Source organism: Procambarus clarkii, chromosome 14 (genome assembly GCF_040958095.1).
Source record: "Procambarus clarkii isolate CNS0578487 chromosome 14, FALCON_Pclarkii_2.0, whole genome shotgun sequence".
In the NCBI taxonomy this organism is placed as follows: domain Eukaryota; kingdom Metazoa; phylum Arthropoda; class Malacostraca; order Decapoda; family Cambaridae; genus Procambarus; species Procambarus clarkii.
Window position 1 is genome coordinate 20244084 of NC_091163.1, and position 12481 is coordinate 20256564.

The following is a 12481-nucleotide window of genomic DNA, read 5'->3' on the forward strand; positions in this document are numbered from 1 at the left end:
CATTGATATGATTTTTTGTGACATTGTTCGAGGACTAGCTTTTGGACGAAGCACGAAATGTCATTGTTTTCACAGAGAGAGCATGGCATTGTTGCCATGCTGTTAGATGCAATGCCGTGGTGGTAGATGCAATGTCGTGGGGGTAGATTCAATGCTATGGTGGTAGATGGTTATATATAGTCAGCCTTGCCTGGATTCTGTCATTTGCTACTCAAAAAAGTACTTTTCCGGATTGAAAGCGCTTTAGCATACCCTAACTATTCAAAACTCCTCATGCCTGAATGTTTCAAACCCAGACAGCCAGGGCTCCATGCACCTTAGCGTATCCAGCACCCAACCCGCTAGACCACACTGACTGTTCAAAAGAAATGGAAGTCGTCAGAAACTTTAACCCAAACCCCGACAGCACTCGGTGGTCAATTTTGGGGACAGATATTTCATCAAATGATATCACATGTTGGGGCCATTTGGGTAACACAAATTTGTTTGTTACTCACGTGGCTCGAAACACGTATTTGCTTCACTATTTAAAGAGTGTGAATTGATCCAGATATAATTAATAACTGGTGAATAATTAATAACTGGCTTGTATACTATCTGTTAAAAAACATCTGTTTACAAGCAGCTTCTATTAATCATTACTACCGTATATTATCACGGTATTTTAAGTGTTCTAAACAAGTTCAATAAATTAATTGTCATGAATAGAAGCACAAAATTGTGAAAAGTTTTGTATTAATGGTAACTCCAACTGGGAAATCGCTAATTACTTGGAGTGTGTATTTATTGGTCCTCACTCCATTGACCATTTGCACTCAATTACTGACTAGCTTGCGTGAGTGTGTTCGGCAATCAGTAGTAAATATTTCGCTTGGCAAATGAACTAAATCCTCAAACCCATTTTAAATCACGGATCATTTGAGGTTAAGAGCAAGGAATTAAATGTAAGAGTTTATGCAAATGCAGAGTTTGTGGAGTATTATTGCTAAGGTCTCAACTGCATAAATGTAACTCTTAATTTAAATTTTAATTTACTTAGAACATTTATAACTTTTTTTGTGAGGACGGGAATTGTAGTGATAATTTTTTATATTTCCAGATTTAGTTTTTTTTTATTAAATATTGAACTTCTACGACTACACACTATGTAGTCGTACTAGCTAAGTGCTTTCTACTGATAATTTCCTTCTTTTTTATTTAATTCATTACAATTCTATATAAATAATTATATGAAATTCTAATTGCTGGAATTACCAGCAATTCCTGCCAATAAAACCTTTTCATCTCTACCTCTTACAGAATTAATCTTTTTCCTCAACTCCTAACAAACGAGACCAGTGACATCCACTTATAGACGTGACGTATTACTTATACTACACACTTACATGACCTATGACCTGTTGACTTACAGACTTGGGGAGGTCTATGAGTGCGGGAAACACAGGTCCATAGACATGACCTATGTCTTCGACTCCTTACATTCATGACCTATGACCTGTAGACCACTACAACGACCCCTGTATGTCTGTCTAAGAGTTATAGTGACCCAGCAGAGAGATGGTCATCATCTTACGTAGGGGTTTGGTTATTTGTAACCAAAATATGTGAGACAAATAAAGTGACTTTGTGACAAATAAAGACTTTTTTTTGTGCTGTTTTTCTGTAAATAATAAAAGAAGCCGTTCGTCCAGGAATGCGCTTAGAGTTTTCAACTGTTGTATAATTTAAAGTTTCAGTCTGTTAATTTAGAGTTTAATTCAGTTTCAGTCATTTAATTTCATTTCAGTCTGGCATTTGTTTATAATAAAATTACCAATATTATCATTTTTTCCTGGGTTGCAGCGCCATTGGTTTTCGTCCCCAACAAGAGAGACTGGCACTTTGATAGTTCTTCTAATCATCGAAGAAGTAATTATGTTAAGAATACCATTGCAAAGTCAACAAATTAATTATCTCCTTTTACCAGGAAATCTTTAATCGAATTTTCTGCTTGGTAAAAAGTCGCTTCTTTGATGTGAGGAGGAATAGCTGCCTTCCTCCTTCTCCACATTAGACGGCAGTCTTGGGGGTCCTTCTCAGAATACCTCGACTTTAAAGGATTTTTTGTTACAGGGGCTTGGGCTTCGTGTAATGTACCTGTTCACCAAGCAGTATATAGGCACCTGAGAGTTAGACAGCGGTTACACAGCTCCTTCCTGGGGGATGTAGTGTGTGTGTGTGTGTGTGTGTGTGTGTGTGTGTGTGTGTGTGTGTGTGTGTGTGTGTGTGTGTGTGTGTGTGTGTGTGTGTGTGTGTGTGTGTGTGTGTGTGTGTGTGTGTGTGTGTGTGTGTGTGTGTGTGTGTGTGTGTGTGTGTGTGTGTGTGTGTTTACTTAGTTGTGTTTGCAGGGGTTGAGTTTTGCTCTTTCGGTCCGCCTCTCAAATGTCAATCAACTGTTTATTAACTCCTTTTTTGCCCCCAAAATCACACACACACACCCCAGGAAGCAGCCCGTGACAGCTGACTAGCTCCCAGGTACCTATTTACTGCTAGGTAACAGGGGGCATTCAGGGTGAAAGAAACTTTTCCCATTTGTTTCTGCCTCGTGCGGGAATCGAACCCGCGGCACAGAATTACGAGTCCTGCGCGCTATCCACCAGGCTACGAGGCCCCTTAATGATATTCCGACCCTCGCGCAGGAGTGACGACAGTACACATATCAGGACATCCGCCGCAATGTGCGCTCGACTTGTCGATGTATCTGGTATTCTTGCGATTCACATACCGACACGCAGTTAGCTGCGGTCTTCATCGACCCAGGAGTGTGTGTGTGTGTGTGTGTGTGTGTGTGTGTGTGTGTGTGTGTGTGTGTGTGTGTGTGTGTGTGTGTGTGTGTGTGTGTGTGTGTACTCACCTAGTTGTACTCACCTAGTTGTACTCACCTATTTGTGCTTGCAGGATCGAGCATTGACTCTTGGATCCCGCCTTTCCAGCTATCGGTTGTTTATAGCAATGACTCCTGTTCCATTTCCCTATCATACCTAGTTTTAAAAGTATGAATAGTATTTGCTTCCACAACCTGTTCCCCAAGTGCATTCCATTTTTCCACTACTCTCACGCTAAAAGAAAACTTCCTAACATCTCTGTGACTCATCTGAGTTTCCAGTTTCCACCCATGTCCCCTCGTTCTGTTATTATTACGTGTGAACATTTCATCTATTTCCACTTTGTCAATTCCCCTGAGTATTTTATATGTCCCTATCATATCTCCTCTCTCCCTTCTTTTCTCTAGTGTTGTAAGGTTCAGTTCCTTCAGCCGCTCTTCATATCCCATCCCTCGTAACTCTGGGACAAGCCTCGTCGCAAACCTCTGAACCTTCTCCAGTTTCTTTATGTGTTTCTTCAGGTGGGGGCTCCATGATGGCGCGGCATACTCTAAGACGGGTCTCACGTAGGCAGTGTAAAGCGCCCTAAAAGCCTCCTCATTTAGGTTTCTGAATGAAGTTCTAATTTTCGCCAGTGTAGAGTACGCTGCTGTCGTTATCCTATTTATATATGCCTCAGGAGTTAGATTAGGTGTCACATCCACTCCCAGGTCTCCTTCTCGAATCGTTACAGGTAGGCTGTTCCCCTTCATTGTGTACTGTCCCTTTGGTCTCCTGTCACCTGATCCCATTTCCATAACTTGTGTGTGTATGTGTGTGTGTGTTAGAGAGAAATATATGTAGTGGAGATATTAGGGGAAAATAGATTGGTAAGAAAGGCGGGATCCATGAGCTAATAGCTCGATTCTGCAGATACAAATAGTAAATACACACACACACACACACACACACACACACACACACACACACACACACACACACACACACACACACACACACACACACACACAGACACACACACACACACACACACACCACACACACCACACACACACACACACACACACACACACACACACACACACACACACACACACACACACACACACACACACACACACACACACACACACACACACACACACACACACACACACACACACACACAAACACACACACACACACACACACACACACACACACACACACACACACACACACACAGCCTCTCTCTCTCCTGCTCTCTCTCTTCTCTCGCTCCTGCTCTCTCTCTCTCTATGTATATCTCTCTCTCTCTATATCTCTCTCTCTCTATATCTCTCTCTCTCTCTCTCTCTCTCTCTCTCTCTCTCTCTCTCTCTCTCTCTCTCTCTCTCTCTCTCTCTCTCTCTCTCTCTCTCTCTCTCTCTCTCTCTCTCTCTCTCTCTCTCTCTCTCTCTCCCTCCCCCCCTCCCTCCCCCTCTCCCTCCCACTCTTTCCTTCCCCCTCTCCCTCCCCCTCTCCCTCCCTCTCTTTCCTTCCCCCTCCCTCTCTGCCCACACACACACACACACACACCCCCCCTCTCTCCCTCACCCGCTCTCTCCCTCACCCGCTCTCTCCCTCACCCGCTCTCTCCCTCACCCATTCTCTCCCTCTCCTCTGCCCCCCCACCTCTATCTCCATATCCTCCCCCCCCCCCCCTCCCCTTCTACTTTCTTCTCACTTCAGTGGAAGGGTCGGATCCCCCCCCACCCACCCATTTATCTCTCCCTTTGTCACTCCCTTTCTCTCTCTCTCTTTCTCTCTCTCTTCCTCTCTCTCTCTCTCTCTCCCTCCCCCATCCCAACAGGGTCAAACATGGCAGCCAGAGGTCCCAGGGGAACAGGAAAGAGCCAAGGTGACGAGATGAAGGAAATGTTCGCCCAGTTTCTGGAGGACATCAAGAGTGAGATGCAAGAAATGATGCAGGAAATGAAGAACGAAATAAGCAACCTGAAAAGAGAGCTGACAGCAGCAAAGGAGGAGATTAGAGCCCTCAAAGAGAATGGTATCGAGGCTGAGAATCAGAAAACCACCCAGGGAGAAGGTGGTAATAGTTTTCTGGATGAGAATGCCACAATAAAAGCAACATTTGCGGAAATACTAAAAAAAAAATAACTCTGAAGTAATGACTGCAGTGATGGAGGTGGCCATGAAAGCAGCCACCTCGCAGGAGGCGGCACGCTCCACTAGCCAACTGCTGGAAAGGAACAGATCAGTGGTTGCTGTGGGTATTAAGGAGCAGGAAGGATCTAATAGGACAGAGTGGAATGACAAGGACAAAGCAGCAGTGAATGAAGTACTAAAGGCACTAGACATGGAAGGGGCTGAGCATAGCATTGAGAAGGTTTTCAGGCTAGGCCGGTACAACAAAGACCGAGACCGAATGATAAAGATAGTGTTTGCAAACGAGAACACAAAGGAGAAGATCCTATCAAGGAAGAGCTCCCTGAAAAACGTGGGAAAATTAAAAAATGTATTCCTCCAGAGAGACATGACAAGGGAGGAGAGAGCTGTGGCGGCAGAAGCAAGGAAGAGGCGCAGGGCGAGAGGGGAAAACCAGGAAGTCACAGCTCCCAGCACAACACCCCCAGAGGCGAGGGGGGAACCCACAACCAGCTACCCAGTAACACCAGAAGGGAGGACAACCCCGCCTCCCTCCTCTGCATAGAAAACCCCCCTACCCCAAACCCTCCCTGCCCCCACTCAAATGTTCAGCCAAATCTCCCTCCCCCCACACCCAATCCCCACCCTTCTACCCCTCCCCTCCTCCCGAGTCCTCCCTCCCCCCCTTTCCTTCCCATCCTCCCTCCCCTTTCACCCCATACCCTCCCTGTCCCTCCCCCTTCACTGGATCCCCCGCCCCTCATCCCAGTATCCTCTGAGACCCTGTTATCCACCTCACAGGTCCTCACACCCATGGAACAGCCTCCCCCACCAGCAGAACACTCACCAAGGAGGCGATTTGAGAAGGGACAGAAGAAAGTGAGCCTCAAAGCGATGTACACTAACATAGATGGAATTACAAATAAAGCAAATGAGCTTGGAGAACTGGTACTAGAGGAAAACCCAGACATAATAGCCCTCACAGAAACAAAGATCACGAAAACGATAACAAATGCAGTGTTCCCACAGGACTATTATGTTATGAGGAAAGAGAGGGAAGGAAGAGGTGGGGGTGGTGTAGCTCTGCTGGTAAGAAAAGGCTGGGATTTTGAGGAGATGGATATTCAGGGCTGTGAAGGTTTCAGTGACTACATAGCAGGTACTGTAACAAATGGAGGGAAAAAGATTATAGTCGCAGTCATATATAATCCACCACCAAATGACAGAAGACCTAGACAGGAATATGATAGAAACAACATGGCCACCATTAACATAATAGAAAGAGCAGCTTCTGTTGCTAGCAGGAATGGATATGGACTACTAATTATGGGAGACTTCAACCATGGGAAGATAGATTGGAAGAACAGAGACCCGCATGGAGGACCAGAAACATGGAGAGCTAAGCTGCTGGACGTGGCAACAAGAAACTTTCTAAGCCAGCACACCAAAGAACCAACAAGAATGAGAGGAGAAGATGAACCAGCAATGCTTGATTTGATATTTACCCTAAATGAATGGGATATAAGGGAAGTTAAGATGGAAGCGCCCTTGGGAAGGAGTGACCACAGTGTATTGAACTTTGAGTACCTGGTAGAGCTAGGACTTATCTCCCCCCAAAAAGAACTAGGAATCAAAAGGCTGGCATACCGAAAGGGGAATTATGAACAGATGAGAAGTTTCCTAAGTGAAATACCTTGGGACACAGACCTCAGAGACAAGTCTGTACAGGGTATGATGGACTATGTTACCCAAAAGTGTCAGGAGGCAGTAAACAGGTTCATCCCGGCCCAAAGGGAAAAATCCGAGAAGCAACAGAAGAATCCATGGTATAATAGGGCATGTATGGAAGCGAAGAAACTGAACAAAAAGGCGTGGAGGAACTTCCGGAATAACAGAACACCAGAAAGCAGAGAGAGATACCAGAGAACCAGGAATGAGTACGTCAGGGTGAGAAGAGAAGCAGAGAAAAATTTTGAAAATGATATAGCAAACAAAGCCAAGACCGAACCAAAGCTACTCCACAGTCACATCAGAAGGAAAACAACAGTGAAAGAACAGGTATTGAAACTTAGAACAGGCGAGGACAGGTATACAGAGAATGACAGAGAGGTGTGTGAGGAACTCAACAAGAGGTTCCAGGAGGTCTTCACAATAGAACAGGGTGAGGTCACTGTGCTAGGAGAAAGGGAGGTAAACCAGGCGGCCTTGGAGGAGTTCGAAATTACGAGAGAGGAGGTCAAGAGACACCTGCTGGATCTGGATGTTAGAAAGGCTGTTGGTCCAGATGGGATCTCACCATGGGTACTGAAAGAGTGTGCAGAGGCACTTTGCTTGCCACTCTCCATAGTGTATAGTAAGTCACTAGAGACGGGAGACCTACCAGAAATATGGAAGACAGCGAATATGGTCCCAATATACAAAAAGGGCGACAGACAAGAGGCACTGAACTACAGGCCAGTGTCCTTGACTTGTATACCATGCAAGGTGATAGAGAAGATCGTGAGAAAAAACCTGGTAACACATCTGGAGAGAAGGGACTTCGTGACAAATCGCCAACATGGATTCAGGGAGGGTAAATCTTGCCTTACAGGCTTGATAGAATTCTACGATCAGGTGACACAGATTAAGCAAGAAAGAGAGGGCTGGGCGGACTGCATTTTCTTGGATTGTCGGAAAGCCTTTGACACAGTACCGCATAAGAGGCTGGTACATAAGCTGGAGAGACAGGCAGGTGTAGCTGGTAAGGTGCTCCAGTGGATAAGGGAGTATCTAAGCAATAGGAAGCAGAGAGTTACGGTGAGGGGTGAGACCTCCGATTGGCGTGAAGTCACCAGTGGAGTCCCACAGGGCTCTGTACTCGGTCCTATCTTGTTTCTGATATATGTAAATGATCTCCCGGAGGGTATCGATTCATTTCTCTCAATGTTTGCGGACGATGCTAAAATTATGAGAAGGATTAAAACAGAAGAGGACTGTTTGAGGCTTCAAGAAGACCTAGACAAGCTGAAGGAATGGTCGAACAAATGGTTGTTAGAGTTTAACCCAACCAAATGTAATGTAATGAAGATAGGTGTAGGGAGCAGGAGGCCAGATACAAGGTATCATCTGGGAGAGGAAATTCTTCAGGAGTCAGAGAAGGAAAAAGACTTGGGGGTTGATATCACGCCAGACATGTCTCCTGCAGCACATATCAAGCGGATAACATCCGCGGCATATGCCAGGCTGGCCAACATACGAACGGCATTCAGAAACCTGTGTAAAGAATCATTCAGAACTTTGTATACCACATATGTCAGGCCAATCCTGGAGTATGCAGCCCCAGCATGGAGTCCATATCTAGTCAAGGATAAGACTAAACTGGAAAAGGTTCAAAGGTTTGCCACCAGACTAGTACCCGAGCTGAGAGGTATGAGGTACGAGGAGAGACTACGGGAATTAAACCTCACTTCGCTGGAAGACAGAAGAGTTAGGGGGGACATGATCACCACATTCAAGATTCTGAAGGGGATTGATAGGGTAGATAAAGACAGTCTATTTAACACAAGGGGAACACGCACAAGGGGACACAGGTGGAAACTGAGTGCCCAAATGAGCCACAGAGATATTAGAAGGAACTTTTTTAGTGTCAGAGTAGTTGACAAATGGAATGCATTAGGGGGTGATGTGGTGGAGGCTGACTCCATACACAGTTTCAAGTGTAGATATGACAGAGCCCGATAGGCTCAGGAATCTGTACACCTGTTGATTGACGGTTGAGAGGCGGGACCAAAGAGCCAGAGCTCAACCCCCGCAAACACAACTAGGTGAGTACAACTAGGTGAGTACAGCCAGGGTTGCTTTCCCAGCCCCTTGACTTCTTCCTGCCCCAAGCAGGCCCAGGCGAGACCAAAGCCCTCCATCCCCCACTTTACCTCCCCCCAAACCCCTGTCAAATATACAGCAGGAGGGCTTGCCCTCTCCCCAAGCAATCCCTGCCCCCTAACCCCCAGGACTTCTTCCTAACCCAAGCAGGTATGAGCAAGACCTAAGCCCTCCATCTCCCACTCCACCTCCCCTTGAACCCCTGGCAACTACCTCACATGAAGATGAGCCTACCCAAGTAGCAATGACCATGGAACAACTTCCTACACTTGTGGGGAGTGAGGGTGAAACTGGATATAAGAAAGTGAGCTTCAAGGTAATGTACTCAAACATTGATGGGATTACCAATAAAGCAACTGAACTGGCAAAAAGGGCGCAAGAAGAAAACCCTGATGTAATAGGACTCACGGAAACAAAATTGTCAGGAGTCATAGCAGATGCTGTATATCCAAAGGACTACTGTATAGTAAGGAAAGAGAGGGAAGGAAGAGGAGGTGGAGGAGTGGCCCTGCTGATAAGGAAGGTCTGGAGTTTTGATGAGATGGAAATTCCGGACTGTGACGGATTCAGAGATCACATAACAGGAACTATAACAATGGGAGGATCTAAGATAATAGTGGCAGTCATTTACAACCCTCTCCTAAATGACAGAAGACCTAGACAGGAGCTTGAAAGGAACAACACGGCAACCATTAATATAATAGAGAGAGCAGCTTCAGTTGCCTGCAGGAATGGCTCAAGACTCCTAATCATGGGCGATTTCAACCATGGAAAGATAGACTGTGAGAATGGAGACTCACATGGTGGTGCAGATATGTGGAGAGCTAAACTCTTGGAAGTGGCAACAAGGAACTTTCTGAGCCAGCATGTCAAGGAACCCACAAGAGTGAGAGGCAATGATGAACCAGCCTGACTCGACTTGATATTCACCCTGAATGAGTCAGCTCCTTTAGCCTTTCCTCGTAGCTCAATCCTCTCAGCTCCGGGACGAGCCTGGTGGCATACCGCTGAATCTTCTCTAGCTTTTTCTTATGTTTAACTAGGTATGGACTCCAGGCTGGAGCTGCATACTCCAGGACTGGTCTTACGTAAGTGGTATACAGTCTAGCATATGCCGCTGATGATATTCTTTTGATGTGGGCCTTTGGGGACAGGTTCGGTGTGATATCAACCCCCAGATCTTTCTCTCTATTTGACTTTTGCAGGATTTCACCTCCCAGATGATACCTTGTGTTCAGCCTCCTGCTCCCTTCGCCTAATTTCATCACCTTACACTTTCCTGAGTTGAACTTTAGCATCAATTTTCTAGATCATTCCTCCAGTTTATCCAGGTCATCCTGTAGTCTTTGTCTATCTTCATCAGTCTTGATTTTATCATAATTTTTGCATCATCAGCAAACATTGAGAGGAATGAGTCTATACCCTCCAGATGATCGTTTACATATATTAGAAACAGGATGGGTCCAAGTACTGAGCCCTGTGGGACTCCGCTGGTGACATCTCGTCAATCTGATGTCTCCCCCCTCAGCGTTACTCGCTGTTTCCTGTTGCTTCAGTATTCCCTTATCCACTGGAGCACCTTCCCTTTTACTCCTGCCTGTTGCTCCAACTTTTTTAACAGCCTTTTGTGGGGTACTGTGTCAAAGGCTTTTTGGCAGTCCAGGAAAATGCAGTCGGCCCATCCTTCTTTTTCCTGCCTAATTTTTGTTGCCTGGTCATAGAATTCTATTAAACCTGAGAGGCACAATTTACCATCCCTGAACCCATGTTGGTGGTGCATTACAAAGTTATTTCCCTCCAGGTGCTCTACGAGCCTTTTCCTTACGATCTTCTCCATCACCTTGCATGGTATACAAGTTAGGGAAACTGGCCTGTAGTTCAGTGCCTCTTGCCTGTCACCCTTCTTGTATATTGGGACCACGTTAGCTGTCTTCCAGCTTTCTGGTAAGTCTCCTGTTTCCAGTGACTTGTTATACACCATAGAGAGTGGCACACTTAGTGCTTCTGCACCTTCCTTTAGTATCCATAGTGAGATTCTGTCAGGCCCAACAGCCTTTGACACATCCAGCTCCAGCAGACACCTTTTGACCTCATCACTGGTGAGGTCAAATTCCTCCAAGGTTGCTTGGTTTGCCGCCTCCTCATTTAGTGCAGTGGCTTCTCCTTGTTCTATTGTGAAGACCTCCTGGAGTCTCTTGTTGAGTTCTTCACACACCTCCTTGTCATTCTCTGTGTATCTGTTCTCCCCTTTTTGCAGCTTCATCACTTGTTCCTTCACTGCTGTTTTCCTCGTGATGTGGCTGTGGAGCAGCTTTGGTAGGGTCTTGGCTTTACTGGTGATGCCATTTTCTAACTGTCTCTCTGCTTCCCTCCTCACTCTGATGTACTCATTTCTGGCCCTCTGGTATCTCTCCCTGCTCTCTGGTGTTCTGTTATTTCTGTAGTTTCTCCATGTTCTTTTACTCAGTTGCTTCGCTACCTTGCATTCCTGGTTGAACTATGGGTTTTTCAGTTTTTTTTTCGTTTTTCTCCTTTTAGACGGGGATAACCCTGTCTGCAGCTTCCTGGCGTGTGTGTGCGTGTGTGTGTGTGTGTGTGACGGGGGTTAAGAGGAGGTGGGGGAGGTGTTGTCTTCAGATTACGGCAGGTAAGAGAGGGGTTAAGAGAAGGGGTGGATTATGAGGAAGGTTTTATCCCCTTTTCACGAAAGGTGTTAATCCCTTCTAGCCTGACTGGACGTATGTGTGTGTGTGTGTGCGTGTGTGTGTGTTTGTTTTTGCGTGTGCGTGCGTGTGTGCTTGCAAAGGTATGTGTGCGTGCGTGCGTGCGTGCGTGCGTGCATGCGTGCGTGCATGCGTGCGTGCGTGCGTGTGTTACGGGGGTCCTGTAAAATGTCAACCTCTAACCAAAATGAGCCACTTTGATATTTTAAGTATATATGACATACTGAACAAGAATTTGGTAATATTTTACCTTACTCTGTACACCTGAAGAATTGACCAGAGAGGGGTACCTACCTGTCAGCCTCCCGCTCACACAACCAGGTGAATAATTACGATGCTGGATAACGAAGTAATCCGTCGTCGCCTCCCACGCGGTGATTCATTAATCCAGTAGATTGATGATGGCGGTTCTTCTCTATCTAACACACATCTCTGGAGTCAGTCACTGTATCAGTGTGTTTGTTGTGTTACAGTTCACCAATTCACTGTACCACTGATCACTTGACCCAATATGTAAACAAAGCCTTTTGGGCCCTCCCACATCGCCTGTCTGGTGATTTCACTGTTTAACACAAAGTTCTAGTGATAGCACTGTATTTTCTCTTTCTTAATCGCGGCGGTTATACGCTTAGTGATACCCCAAGATCTGTGATCTGTCACTGTAGCCTTAATTAACCCAAAAATATTGGCGTTTATTGTAGCGCGTGACCCCAGCGACCCTCCCTAGGTTCGTGTGTGTGTGTGTGTGTGTGTGTGTGTGTGTGTGTGTGTGTGTGTGTGTGTGTGTGTATGAAGGAATGAGCTCGGTGACACATATTTGAGTGGTAATATATGTGGCATTTTACAGATCTTGAACTACATAATCTGCATAAACAAGTGAATCATGCATAATTGTTGTATATAAAT